Source organism: Xenopus tropicalis, chromosome 7 (genome assembly GCF_000004195.4).
Source record: "Xenopus tropicalis strain Nigerian chromosome 7, UCB_Xtro_10.0, whole genome shotgun sequence".
NCBI classification, from domain to species: Eukaryota; Metazoa; Chordata; class Amphibia; order Anura; family Pipidae; genus Xenopus; species Xenopus tropicalis.
This window is the reverse complement of record NC_030683.2, coordinates 77,064,718-77,080,696: the sequence shown is the minus strand read 5'-3', so window position 1 is coordinate 77,080,696 and position 15,979 is coordinate 77,064,718. Positions and strand designations below refer to the sequence as shown.

The following is a 15,979-nucleotide window of genomic DNA, read 5'->3' as shown; positions in this document are numbered from 1 at the left end:
TCTATATATCTTTATTTTATTGTTAATAGATGTGTTTATTGATCTATATTCTTTACCCCCCCCAGCTTTCATCCACTGATTTCTCCTTCGACCCTATATAGTTTTTTCTTGTCTATCTTTGAAGCTGCTGCACTTACTATCTCTTGCTTTTCATGTTAGATATCTTTTGGGCCACAGACAGGATGATACAATGTCTCCCCTTTTGTTACAAGTGGGAGATAGGAAGGCGAGTCCTTATGGCAGGGGCTGTTACAAGATGGAGTGGGTGTAGACAGGACGTAGCGGGCATAGACCAGATGGGACCAGACAGGACAGAGCGGGCGTTGACCAGATGGTAGTAGACATGACAGAACGTAGAGCATAGACCAGGCGGAACAGGACCAGGAACAGTTGGTGTCTTCCTGAATATCTGCGTGGTTCCTCAGCTCTATTAATTTTTTTTATATATCTATATATCTTTATTTTATTGTTAATAGATGTGTTTATTGATCTATATTCTTTACCCGCCCCCCCCCCCGGCTTTCATCCACTGATTTCTCCTTTGACCCTATATAGTTTTTTCTTGTCTATCTTTGAAGCTGCTGCACTTACTATCTCTTGCTTTTCATGTTAGATATCTTTTGGGCCACAGACAGGATGATACCATGTCTCCCCTTTTGTTACAAGTGGGAGATAGGCAGGCGAGTCCTTATGGCAGGGGCTGTTACAAGATGGAGTGGGTGTAGACAGGACGTAGCGGGCATAGACCAGATGGGACCAGACAGGACAGAGCAGGCGTTGACCAGATGGTAGTAGACATGACAGAACGTAGAGCATAGACCAGGCAGAACAGGACCAGATAGGATGGAGCGGGCATAGTCCAGACGGGACAGGACAGGAGGGGACAGAGCAGGCAAGACAAAGATCAGGAGTGAGGAGCAAGGAGCGAGAACAGGAACAAGGAAAAGGAGCAAAGGAAGCGAGGAAACAAGGCTAAGGAGTAAAGGAGAAAAGGAAGAAAGGAAACAAGATAAGGAGCAAGAACAGGAAACACAAACTAGGGAAAGGCCACAGTGCTTAATGTTAACCTATGTTCAGGCAACGAGTGTGAGGAGGGCTGGGCTGGAGGGCTAGGCTTAAATAGGGCAGAGTCAGTGGTGTCCCCATGAGTCTTTGTTTTCAATCACTCCTGGGGGCAGCAAAAATCGGCAAAATTTTTTCCCCACTGGGGAGCACATTTTGGGGTCCCTAGAAGCATTCTGGGTGAAAAATTTTGTATGGAATTTTTTCCTACACTAGGATCCCTTGCGCCATTGCAGGAACCATCTGGCAAAACTCAAGTTATGTGCTGCAGGGAAATGTAAGTGTGAGAAGGGTAATTGCACCTTCATATGGAGTGTGAGCAGGGTATTTGCACTGTGATATGGAGGTATGCCTCATGTGATTATTGTACATATTGGGGACCTGCTCTTGTTTGGGTGCCAGGAGAATGTCAAGTAGGAGATAGATCTATAAAGATATACAAACCCAGCAAGCATAGTGGGTTCTGTAGTGTGGTGTCGTTTTGGGGTACCAACATATCTACAGGAAGAAATGGGTTTAAAAGCTTTGTCCAACAGGCTCTGTCAATTTAAGTACAAAACTCTTTCACTCAATGTCACCATGATGTGTGCTGCTGGGGTATTGTCTGTTGGACTGGTACTGGGCTTTGGATCCCAATCAGAATTTTTTTTTGTTTTGGTTTCTTGGCACGTCTTGCAGTTAAAGGAACAGTAACACCAAAAAATAAAAATGTTTTTAAGTAATCATAATGCAATGCACTGTTGCCCTGCACTGGTAAAATTTGCACATTTGCTTCAGAAACAATTCTATAGTTTATATAAAAAGCTGCTGTGTAGCCATGGGGGCAGCCATTCAAGCTGAAAAAAGGAGAAAAGGCACAGGTTACATAGCAGATAACAGATAAAACACCATTGTATTTTATAGAACTTATCTGTTATCTGCTATGTAACCTGTGCCTTTTCTCTTTTAAATGGCTGCCCCCATGGCTACACAGCAGCTTCATTTACTAAACTATAGTAATGTTTCTAAAGCAAACACACCAGTTGCAACAGTGCAGGGCAACAGTACATTATAAATAGTAAATAGGTTTCAGAAAGGGAATCTACTAGTTATATCCCACTGAGTAAGTCCTGAGTCAGTATAAGAATAAATAGCAAAGATTTTCAGTGGAATAAAAACAACATTTATTGGCCCAAATTAACAAAAACATAACTCATATAAAAAGCATACTATACCAAACAATGACCAGGTGCATCCTAATCTCCAACAGTACATTATACTGTAGTTCCTTTTATACACTTTGATTTTTTGGTGTTACTGTTCCTTTAAGTGGATGGCTCCTGAGAGCATGTTTGAGGAGGTCTATACATTCAAGAGTGATGTGTGGTCCTATGGGATTTTTCTCCGGGAGATCTTCTCACTAGGTAAGTCATGACAACATATAAACTGAATAAGGACTCGATGTTGCACTTCTCTTATCTTTAAACTTCATATAGATTGTAAGCTCTATGGGGCAGGGACCTCCATCCTCTTGTGTCTTTGACTCTTAACTTATTGCAACTGTATTTATCTTGTATTTATCTGTATGTATTGTTATACTTTGTATTTGTCTATTATTATCTTAATTATCCCCTGTTTGTATTAATGTATTCTACTGTACAGTGCTGTGTACAAAAGTAGCACTTTATAAATAAAGATATACATACATACATACTTCCCCTTTGATCCTTACCTTACAGGAGGCATCCCATTCCCTGAGAACCCAATGAATTCCAGGTTCAGTACGGTGATAAAGAATTGCTACCGAATGGCGCGCCCAGAATTTGTTGGGTCATTTGGGTTCAATGGTAACTATTTGTGATTTCCAGCAGAATGAGGTCTATTTTCCCCATGTACAGTACATTCCATATTTGTAACTCCCTGCAGGTATGATCTGGATGCACCTACTGACTGTAATTTCATACACAGGTATAATAAAGTTACCCCTACAGAGAGAGAGGTTTTATTATTATAGCCATGTGATGAAGGGTTGGGACTCTCAAATGCCAAAGGTGTTCTTACTGTGGGTGCTGGTGACTCGACATATCCATTAGGAAAGCAGAGATTGTGCATATCCAGGTTTAGTCGGGAAGTTTAGCCTATTTGGACTATACCTGGGCATATTGGGGAATGTTTGTTGGCCAAAAGTAAGTGGGGAGGAGCAACAATTCTTAATTTCCACTTTGCTGCTGGTGTAAGATTTTGGCTATATTTAATAATAATATAATATTATAATATTAATAATAATCACCCCTCTTACTAGAGTTCCCATTCTTTTGAGAAGCAGACAGTTAAGTCACACCAATTAGTGTATATTAAAATGAATATATTGAATAGCAAATCAATGGATTGTTACAATTAAAGGATTAGTTAACAAAACAATATTTTTACATTATTTACAGTAAAAATTAATAACAAGTCTACATTATTATAGCTACCAAGAAATACAGAACATGGTGGTCTGGCCTGTAGCCCTCACATCCTGCCCGGTGACCTCTGATGCAGTTCCCAGAGGCTCTGTCTGGATGCTCCCCCAGATGCTCCTCCCAGGTTGTTCCCCCAGGTTCCCTCTGTCCAGTCCACATTTATACACCTTTTCAGCCACTGCCCCCACATACCAACTGATCAGATAGGGATGATGAAAACCACACCTTGCCCATTGTTCAGTAACTGTTGAGTTTTATGGTTCCTGTAGCAGACATTCTGTCCCACCACCATACACAGAAAAAGCCTTTGATATGGAGATTTGGCTTCGGGTGTGACTTGAACAACTGGTTTATAGTAATCAGTAGAACTCCCCCCTACATAGTGTATAACACGTAAATATGTATAGAGACACAAACACATATGTATATAACACAAATAATGGCACCCAAGATGAACGATTTCTTACACTGGTCTGAACCAAGCATGTGGTTGGAAGAATAATAGAGAAATTGGGAGTCACCCTTTTGTTGACCTGTCCATTTCCAGGTGAATGGGTCAGATATTGTACCTGGTTGGCCATACCTTCCATATGTAGAGATGACATTGTGTAATTCTTCCTGTCTGTTCCCATCAGGTGTCTTCTCAGATTGGAAGTCACTTGCCCCTGCACCAAACAGTAAGGATTGACCTCAGGAGCACCTCTTTGTGACTATACACACCCGTATAAGCAATAACTCATGGCAAGGGATGCCAATGCAATTATATGTTTTATCAATCGTATACTTGGAAAAGTTAAAAACAGTTCTTATTCTTATACCCGGAGACAGGTAGTTTGGGTTTTATTACCAAAAAAAATAACTGGACATAGGGTAATATGTGTTTGAATGTGTTGGTATCTAAATAAAAAAGAATTTGATAGCATAACATTGTCTTTTATTAATGTGTCTGAAAAGATCACGTAGCAGAATTTCATATCATTCAGTGGCTGACTCAGGATATAGTTCATAATGCTTTAATAAAAATTAATATGAGCAAGGCACCAGGACCAGATAGCATACACCCCCAGGTTCTCAGAGAGCTTTGTTCAGTTTTAGGCTTGCCCCTATGTCTGATTTTCTCATATTTACTTACTCATGGTGAGTACTTAAGGTGAGAGAATATTGTAACTGTATGTACAATATTCCATTCTGATTAATTTTATCTTTTAATGATGAACTCCATTTAAGATTAACTTTACATTCCCTCTTATGTTCGCATATATATTGCATGTCTATGGCAGATTCAGTCCTGTCAATCACTTGTAATAAAATTATTGGACTTTTGCCTATTTTCAACCTAACCTACTATGCTCCCAATTCAAAACATCAAGAACTGCAGCCATTCCTCTAATTACCTACCCTAGTGCCTATTTTCAACCTAACCTACTATGCTTCCAATTCAAAACATCAAGAACTGCAGCCATTCCACTAATAACCTACCCTAGTAACCACATCCTGCCCTCTTAACCCTTCACTACACATAAATTTTGATTTCAGAGGATATTGGGTTGTAGCAGTTTTCAAGTAGTTGTCAGCCAGCTGGGGATCCTGCATCCATGCTTCTATATGCTGTACTCAACTCAAGCTGGCTGAAGGATATATATATATGAATAGTATATGAGAACACACAAGAGATAAATAATTAAAGAAACATTTATTAAAACTCTTGAAACACAAATTAACATTTTAATTCCTGGTCCAAACAAACAACCCCCACCCCCAACAAACAATCCTAGCCAAATATTACTATTTGGCTAGCAGTCATTAAGAATGCCACAGAATCCAAAGTATTGCATTGGTTCCCCAACGACATATCATGTAGACTAACGATCTATTCAGACTCTCCTGATGGTTTCAGGTGCTGATGTCTCGTTTACATCTGTCATGAGGATACCTGCAGAAGCCAATGTTTTCCACCAATCTCTTCAAACTCTCCACTGATGGATGTGCTTCTTTTTTTTTACTCCTAAAATAAATGTAAATACATATATCATAACTTTTTTTACTTATTGTTTATTAAAGAAAAGAAGGAATGAGAGAGAGAAAGATAAATGATGTCAGAAAAAAAGTATATACAGGTATCGGACCCCTTATCCGGAAACCCGTTATCCAGAAAGCTCTGAATTATGGAAAGCCTGTCTCCCATAGACTCCATTTTAATTAAATAATTCAGAATTTTAAAACGGATTTCCTTTTTCTCTGTAGTAATAAAACAGTACCTTGTACTTGATCCCAACAAAGATATAATTAATCCTTATTGGAGTCAAAACAATCCTATTGGGGTTAATTAATGTTTTATTAATTTTTTAGCAGACTTTACGGAAAGACCCTTTATCCGGAATACCCTTGGTCCCGAGCATTCTGGATAATAGGTCCTATACCTGTATAGGTGTACTTATCTTATTCTGGATGAATTTATGGCCATTCTGATATCCAAGTTGTGCTTCTTTTTAGTTCTAAAACATAAAACATATATTATAAATTTGATAACTGTAACTGTGAGAGACAGAGAGTGAGTGTGTAAGAGAGAGGTGTCAGCAAGGGATGTAAATAAGTGTACTTATCTTTTTTCCAGTTGAATTCATGCCCATTCCACTTGGAACGTGTTTAGAAACCTGATTCACTATTACCGGGGGTTACATTTGAATGGCCAAGCAACCTGGTGAACATGTTCCTCTGCACATCGGTTTGAAAGTGGGAGACCTTGTATGTCTCCATGGTTCTTCTAGCCTCTTGATTTGTCACAGGGCGCAATTTAAACCTAAGGTAAAAAATTTATGTTCAGAAATGTGAACGTTGAAACCAGTACTAAACCTGGCTAGAATGTAATCCTATACCAGTATTCACCTGATAGCTATAGTTTCTGAGAAGAACTAACAAATAATTGCATTTGCATACAACATCTATACTTACTTCTGATGAAGCCGGGCAATGTTATTTGACACACTATGAACTGGTTCCCCGTTGACGATATGAAAAATGTCTTTGGGCATGCCCCCCTCCTGATAAAGAATGGCCGTATTTTTTATAGAAAACATCAAACCACTGAAAGAAAAGAAAGTCAAGTTGAAAGAAATGCTATGCAAAAAGACTGTCACAGATTGCAAATGTTCATTTCATACATATGCCTATTATTCTTCTTCATCTAGAAGTATAAAAAGTAATAAAGGACAGTAGACTTTTCTTTATCCAAAATATGCCCACCCATCTTGGCCTTCTTTATTAGCTGCTCAAATTTTTGCCTGGCCAAAATGAGAATCCTTTGACACTCTGCTGGGTCCTTTTTTCCAGATGTCAGCTAGTCCTGTACCTGTAAATAGGGGTAGTAAATGTTACACACCAAACCTACACACACAAAAAACTAAAATAAATGCACAGGTACTAAAGCATACTTACTTTTTACAGGCAGAAATTCCTTTGCTCAACCTTCCCTGCAGAGATGAGGTCATGCTAAGATAACGATTGCATTTTCTGACAAATTCTTCATTTTGATGGGATCCGCCAAACAATGTATCCGTTTGAGATCACACAAACCTCTTGATGTGCTTCAGGTACGAGAACATAGTGCATGTATTGAATCGTTGGAAGCGCATAAAAATAAAAGAACAAAGCAAAAAAAAAAAAATATATAGTGCAGATCAATAGAGTAATGAATGATGTTAACACCACACGTGCTTAATGGTATACTGATAAAAACGTGTTGACCCAACTCCGTAGTGAATGGGATATATAGGATGCTCACCAGAACACCATGAACTAGAGCATGTAGTTCCAACCCAACAGGGCAATTGATTGGAGATGGTCAAATACAGTGTAGCTGTGATAAAATGGCAATGAATAAAAAGTCTCAAATGACTCGTAGCTCAACGCGTTTCGCGTGCTCTCTGCACGCTTCCTCAGGAGCAAATGGATCCAATATACCTATCAGTATCCATATTTATACACAATACATTAATCAAACAATCCGGAACACCGGCGTCAAACTGGAAGTATAATTATGACCATTTCCTATGAGACACGTTGCCATGGTGACGCGTCCCCCTCTACCAAAAGTGCGGCGCGTATAAGTGTACGTCAGCGGCATGCCCTATCAGGAGACCGTCACCATAGGAACGCGTGGTCCTTGCATGAAGTAACCTAAAAGTAACAATGCCTGTAACCTTGTAGGGAGCACAAATAACGGTCAAAAACCGTCATCAGAACATCTAATACTAAACATCTGATTAATGGCAAAATTGAATAGCACATATAAACTATAAAACATATAATGCCAATAGGCCACATATATGCCGAATAGACTCTGGCTTGCTGTTGTTGTTATGGTAACCTGCCACTATATTATATAAGATGTGGGAAGAGGATTATACAATAATAAACATTAAAACAATTTCTTAATGAAAATATGGAATAAATATATATATAAAAACCTTTTTTTTTTGTCATCTATCCTATATGATATAACCCACCAAAATGGTATTACCTCCTAATAGTATCAAAAGGCCACCAAATCCAAATCAACATTAAGACCCAAAGGCTGCAAGGTGTTAAGCTTAAAATATTATTATTAACACGTAAAGATAATATCACTTTTGATATTGATACTAGGTTAGGGGATGATGATCCCATACATATGCTCAAACAATTAGAAAGGTTATTTGTTAAGGAGACAAATGACTGGTATGATAAGGTATATTTACAACATTATTTGGCTAATAGGATTATACCCAGAGGTTTGAGAATAGATAAACCCTCTAATATCTCTGGGGATGCGGACTTGAACACTGAATGGGACAGAACTTTAGATGATTGCTCCTTCAAATTAATGAGTATACTAATTGAATATAGAGAAAGGAGATTAGGTAGAGTTGGTAAGGAGATATCAACCATACAGGAAAAACTTAATAAACATAGTGAAGATGAAGGTTGTAAGAAACTAAATCAGAGCATTATGACACGTTGTGAATCACACGAAAAAACTGTGATTACCCGTAAAAAAGGGAAATTGGCACGTGATTATAAGTACTATGATAATGGTCGACCCACAAAACCCTCATATAGCAAACCTATATATGGGGAACCACATGGGGGGCAAATTAAACATTCCAAGGGGCAGACCCATTCAATAACCAATAAATATACTAATAGAACTTCTCCCCATATGGCCGGTGATAGCCGGGGTCACCATAATAGAGGACATCAGTTTGTTCATACTAATCGTTACGACTCTTTGAGTATGGACACCCCCTTAAAATCACCATCAAGTAGAAATCCTGAGACTAAAAAACCCCCTATAGGGAGTGAACCTAGGGATTTTCACTTGTTCCCAGTTCCGAGGGGCACAAAAAGGGGTGCAGACCATTTCGAGGAACAAAGGCAGGATGAAGGGTCCAGGAGAAAAAGAGATTATCGGCGTTAAAACAGACATCTATTTTCAATCTCTCTGATAGGATTCTCACTGTCCAAGAGACCAAAGTATTGAAAAAGGGACTGAAGTTTGCTCCTAGTACTGGTCCCAATAAATTTGGATTATATATAGACCTTCACAAGTTTATACGCCAATTAACTTTAAAAAGACACAAAACTTTACAGACACCGATGGTGCCCACATACATCACCTCGGATACTTCATCTATAAATAGCTTTAAGGGTTATAGAAAAACCAACTATTATCCAAGGGATTCTCAAGGTGAGCACATTAAGATGTATCAGAAGCTAGTACAAAAGGATTTTGATGACCTCTTTAGCAATACCCACAAATCTAAAAACAATTTGTCTTATGGAGAAAGGAACACTCTACAGTCGCTAATAAAAGATCATAATATAGTCATAAAAAAGGCTGATAAGGGAGGGGGGATTGTTATTCAGAATAAACAGGATTACTTTAATGAAGCAGAAAGAATTTTGGGGGACAGTAACACATATGAAAAACTGGTCATAGACCCCACTACTAAATATATAAGTGAACTGGAATCACTGTTGGGTGAGACAAAAAGGGTAGGGGTTATAGGAGACAGAGAATATAATTTTTTGCTTTCCCGACATCCAAGGATAGCACTCTACTATCATTTACCTAAAATACACAAGAATTCTGTGATCCTCCCCGGTAGACCCATCATTTCGGGGATCGATTCCTTGACCAGTAATCTATCGGAATTTGTGGATCATTTCCTTCAGGATGTAGTTGTGAAACAGAAGTCCTATCTGCGGGATACTAGAGATTTGTTACACAGGATCAACAGTATTGAATGGAAAGAAACATACTGTTGGATTACTTGTGATGTAAGTTCTTTATACACAAATATCCCGCATGAGAGGGGGGTTGATTCGATAAGACAAAAACTAGATTCAGAAAGTTATCTATCACCTGCATTTCAAACCTTTTTATTGGATAGTATTTGGTTTATATTGACTCACAATTATTTTAACTTTGATAATAAGTTTTATTTACAAAAACAGGGCACAGCCATGGGAAGTAAGTTCGCCCCAGCATATGCCAATTTAGATATGGCTGTGTGGGAGGATGAATTTGTATGGGGCTCTTCGGCCTTTAGGGACAATATTATTTTATATACTAGATATATAGATGATTTACTCTTTATTTGGAATGGCCCGGTTGATCTTATGAATGAGTTTATTGTGCACATTAATACCAATACGTTTAATCTTAAGTTTACCTCCGAAATTCACTTCAACACCATACATTTTTTAGATCTAACCTTGTTTTCTGTTAATGATAAGATACAGACGAGGCTTTACCGTAAACCAACTGATCGAAACGGTCTTTTACATGCATCTAGTAGCCATCATATACAATGCATTAAAAATATTCCAAAAGGGCAATTCTTGAGAGCGAAAAGAAATTGCTCTATGCCTGATGACTATAAACGTGAATGTTCCATTTTAGAAGGTAGATTTATGGAGAAAGGATATAAAAAAGCTTGGATTAAGGAAGCTATACGTACAGCAGATAATACAAACAGGGATTAGTGATGTAGCGAACATCGCCGAAAATGTTCGCGAACCCGTTTGCGGACTTTCGCCAAAACTCGCGAATATTCGTGAACTTTGCGAACACCATAGACTTCAATGGGAAGGCGAACTTTAAAACCTAGAAAAGCCATTTCTGGCCAGAAAACTGATTTTAAAGTTGTTTAAAGGGTGCCATGACCTGAACAGTGGCATGCAGGAGGGGGATCATGGGCAAAAACTTCTCTGAAAAATACTTGTAAAAAAAACGCCAAAAAAATGCCAAAAAATAACGCCAAACAAAAAAAACGCAAGCTATTCCTATGTATATGCATAGGCGATAAAACGAAGCGAAAAACACGGCGGAAAAACCAAGGCGAAAAAACGTGGTGCCAAAAAAAAACGCGGCGAACCCAAAGTGGCGAACATCGGCAAAAGTCCGCGAATTTGCGCGAACGCGAACACCCGATGTTCGCGTGAATTAGTTCGCCGGCGAACAGTTCGCTACATCTCTAACAGGGATCAACTAATTCAACCTTTGAAATCTAGGAATCAGATTCCCTATGATTGTAATTTTTATACCAAGTACAATTCGGCCACTTATAACATTAGAAATATTATCCAACGACACTGGAATGTAATTCTAGCTGATCCTGTTTTGAAACAGTCTTGTATTTCAAAACCACGTGTTCATTTTAAGAAATCCCAGACCCTCAGTAATTTATTGGCACCTTCTAAGGTCTGGGACCATCAAGCCCATAAAAAACATACCAATCCATTTGGACTTAAGGGAACATATCGGTGTGGTAAAAAACGGTGTGTAACCTGCCCCTTTGTTGCCCCCAAAACATCTGATGTTGATATACCCCTTACAGATGTTTTTATTAACTGCCGCTCTATATATATATATAGTTTGTGCCAGCATGGTTTTATGCGTAACAGATCTTGCCAGACTAATTTAGTTGCCTTTTATGAGGAGGTGAGCAGGAACCTTGATGCTGGAATGGCAGTTGATGTCATCTACTTGGACTTTGCTAAAGTGTTTGATACAGTACCTCACAGAAGGTTAATGATCAAATTAAGGAATATTGGCCTAGAACATAATATTTGTAATTGGATAGAGAACTGGCTGAAGGATAGAGTACAAAGAGTGGTGGTAAATGGAACATTTTCTAATTGGACCAGTGTGGTTAGTGGAGTACCGCAGGGGTCAGTCCTTGGGCCTTTGCTTTTTAACTTGTTTATTAATGACCTGGAGGTGGGCATAGACAGTACTGTTTCTATTTTTGCTGATGACACTAAATTGTGCAAAACTATAAGTTCCATGCAGGATGCTGCCGCTTTGCAGAGCGATTTGACAAAATTAGATAACTGGGCAGCAAACTGGAAAATGAGGTTCAATGTTGATAAGTGCAAAGTTATGCACTTTGGTAGAAATAATATAAACGCAAACTATCTACTGAATGGTAGTGTGTTGGGGGTATCCTTAATGGAGAAGGATCTAGGGGTTTTTGTTGATAACAAGTTGTCTATTGCCAGGCAGTGTCATTCTGTGGCTACTAAAGCAAATAAAGTGCTGTCTTGTATAAAAAAGGGCATTGACTCAAGGGATGAGAACATAATTTTGCCCCTTTATAGGTCCCTGGTAAGGCCTCACCTTGAGTATGCAGTGCAGTTTTGGGCTCCAGTCCTTAAGAAGGATATTAATGAGCTGGAGAAAGTGCAGAGACGTGCAACTAAACTGGTTAAGGGGATGGAAGATTTAAACTATGAGGTGAGACTGTCGAGGTTGGGGTTGTTTTCTCTGGAAAAGAGGCGCTTGCGAGGGGACATGATTACTCTGTACAAGTACATTAGAGGGGATTATAGGCAGATGGGGGATGTTCTTTTTTCCCATAAAAACAATCAACGCACCAGAGGTCACCCCTTTAGATTAGAGGAAAGGAGCTTCCATTTGAAGCAGTGTAGGTGGTTTTTCATGGTGAGGGCAGTGAGGTTGTGGAATGCCCTTCCTAGTGATGTGGTAATGGCAGATTCTGTTAATGCCTTTAAGAGGGGCCTGGATGAGTTCTTGATCAATCAGAATATCCAAGGCTATTGTGATACTAATATCTACAGTTAGTACTAGTGGTTGTATTTATAGTTTATGTATGTGAGTGTATAGATTGGTAGGTGTGGGTTAGGTGTGCTGGGTTTACTTGGATGGGTTGAACTTGATGGACACTGGTCTTTTTTCAACCCTATGTAACTATGTAACTATATGTCATATACCTATTGATTTGTCCATGCAAAATGTTTTATGTCGGGAGGACCATTAGATCAGTGGGCACTAGAATTAGTGAACACATACGAAACATTAAAGTGGGTAAATTAAACCATGGTGTCTCCCAACATTTTAAGATTAAACATAACAGTGACCCCAAAGGCTTAACCTTCATAGGATTAGAACAGATCCCCGCCAACATCAGGGGTGGTGATCGCTTCATTAGGCTCAGACAACGTGAGACCTATTGGATTTTTAAGCTCAACACCTTGCAGCCTTTGGGTCTTAATGTTGATTTGGATTTGGTGGCCTTTTGATACTATTAGGAGGTAATACCATTTTGGTGGGTTATATCATATAGGATAGATGACAAAAAAAAAAGGTTTTTATATATATATTTATTCCATATTTTCATTAAGAAATTGTTTTAATGTTTATTATTGTATAATCCTCTTCCCACATCTTATATAATATAGTGGCAGGTTACCATAACAACGACAGCAAGCCAGAGTCTATTCGGCATATATGTGGCCTATTGGCATTACATGTTTTATAGTTTATATGTGCTATTCAATTTTGCCATTAATCAGATGTTTAGTATTAGATGTTCTGATGAAGGTTTTTGACCGTTATTTGTGCTCCCTACAAGTTTACAGGCATTGTTACTTTTAGGTTACTTCATGCAAGGACCACGCGTTCCTATGGTGACGGTCTCCTGATAGGGCATGGAGCCGACGTACACTTATACACGCCGCACTTTTAGTAGAGGGGGACGCGTCACTATGGCAACGTGTCTCATAGGAAATGGTCATAATTGTACTTCCGGTTTGACGCCGGTGTTCCGCATTGTTTGAATAATGTATTGTGTATAAATATGGATACTGATAGGTATATTGGATCCATTTGCTCCTGAGGAAGCATGCAGAGAGCACACGAAACGCGTTGAGCTACGAGTCATTTGAGACTTTTTATTCATTGCCATTTTATCACAGCTACACTGTATTTGACCTTCTCCAATCAATTGCCCTGTTAGGTTGGACCTACATGCTCTAGTTCATGGTGTTCTGGTGAGCATCCTATATATCCCATTCACTACGGAGTTGGGTCAACACGTTTTTATCAGTATACCATTAAGCACGTGTGGTGTTAACATCATTCATTACTCTATTGATCTGCACTATATATTTTTTTTTTTGCTTTGTACTTTTATTTTTATGCGCTTCCAACGATTCAATACATGCATCTTCTGAGGCTCATCTAAAGGGGAGCTGACACCAACAGGAAGCAGCACGAGACTACGGTCTTCAGCACACTGAACACTCTATTTACACACGGACTTTACACCAAGAAACGCTGGGTTTTGAGTGTGTCCTTCCACTCTTAAATAACATTTATGAGAACATAGTGGCATGACTGTTCCCCAAATTCTCCAGTGCAGTAAAAAAGTCCAATGTCTTCTGTATGTCTGTCAGAAAGTTTAAGGACGCTTTTCCATGAAATACAAAAACCTGGCCACATTTGCCACCTAAAATTAGACATAGGAAAAGAAATCATTATGAGGAAATGGGAACAGCAAAATAACAAAGGTAAACAACAAATGTTTACATAGACAGGTGTGACTCTTTCCTCTTGTGACCATCTTTTCACTTGTAATTCTTGCTGAAGATATTTTTGGAACTGAGCAAGAATATCACATTCAAAAGAGTGTTTTGTGTACATCCCTGCAGCCATTATTCTTCTTCTAAGCAGAACATAATTTGAATCGGTCTCGCTCCTAGTCCAAAGAAAAATATATTTAGAAATGATTGAAAATCTGTACTTATTACAGCAGTGACCGGTGACGTTTAAAATATATTTGTGTATGTTAACTTACTGGTCCTGCCCTCCAACAAGACTGTGTGTCTCCATCTCTTCATTTTCCTTGTCATCATCATCATAATCATCATCATCATTGTCATCAGTCAAGGGGTCTGCATTGTTCTCCTCTGACTCAACAGGGCTCTATTAAAAAAAATCAACAAAAAGTTCAGATTGAAAAAAATTGAAACACATACTGCTCTGTAGACAGGTGTAGATTAGATGTACATATGACACTTATACTTACAGGTCAAGCTCAGGTCCCTGCATCTCCGCCTCTTTTTCATTCACAGGGCCTACGAAGTCCTCCTCATCTGACTCGATGGGGCTAAAATAATCAAAGATCAACTTAAGTTCAGAAAAGATTGAAAAAAAAAAAATGCACACCAATATTTATACCAGTCAAGAAGTATAGCAACCAATAGAAATCAAGACATGGAGACAATACCTGGCTAGATTTTTGTGTATTAATCAAAATTCATTCTTTATAGGGATTACAGTTACAGGTTTTACAGTTTCTGCTACATCTTAACATTCTTTCACACCTATTGCTGATCAGTATGCAGATACCAGGGGGTAATTAATCTCCCTCCCTGAGTCTAGGGGATTAGGCTGCATACCTTATCTGACAATGGTACCAACTGTATTAGACCTTTCATGCCAAGAAATTAGAATTGTTTGGGGGGTTACTATCAAATCAGAACTTTCTAAGTTTTAGCTTGGTAAATGCTTTTTCCAATAATAAACACAGACCAAAAATGTAGTTCTTGTTCCAAATCATTTGTACACACAACTGTAGGTGAGTTGTTACACACTCCTTAGTGGATTCTGACTTCCATGGGCACCGTCCTGCTGTCTATATCAACCAACACCTTTTCTGGGGTCAGATGAGCTTAAGCATTGGACGCCTTAACCCTGCATTAGGTTCAACCCCCAGCACCAGTACTGCTTACTGAAAGTGGCACACTAGACATGCTCGCATTCCACGCCCAGCTCCAAGCCAGTGAGCTGGGCTTCTTTCCCATTTAAAGTTTGAGAATAGGTTGAGATTGTTTCGGCCCCAAGACCTCTAATCATTCGCTTTACTGGATAAAACTGGGATGAGACGAGCGCCAGCTATCCTGAGGGAGACTTCGGAGGGAAACAGCTACTATTCGATTAGTTCACCGTCTTTTGGGTTGACGTGTTCTCTCTCACTGCTGCAATAGGTACAGGAGCTAGTAACTTCAGTGAGTAACAAATGAATGCTGGCAATATTAATGCTGGCATTAACAAGCCTGGCACATCTGGGGTTACCCAGAAACTTTTTGATGGGGCACATTTCAGAGTTTAGCATTCTGGGTGCATG

At 39.0% G+C, this 15,979-nt stretch overlaps 1 long non-coding RNA gene across 1 annotated transcript; it reads right to left on the bottom strand.

Moving 5' to 3' along the window:
* Positions 1 to 14,704: 14,704 nt before the first annotated feature.
* Positions 14,705 to 14,924, bottom strand: LOC116412308. Its single transcript, XR_004223654.1, has 2 exons — positions 14,879 to 14,924; positions 14,705 to 14,773 (listed from the first exon to the last, which is right to left on the bottom strand). It is a non-coding gene; the product is annotated as an uncharacterized LOC116412308 (long non-coding RNA).
* Between the last annotated feature and the right edge of the window lie 1,055 nt (positions 14,925 to 15,979).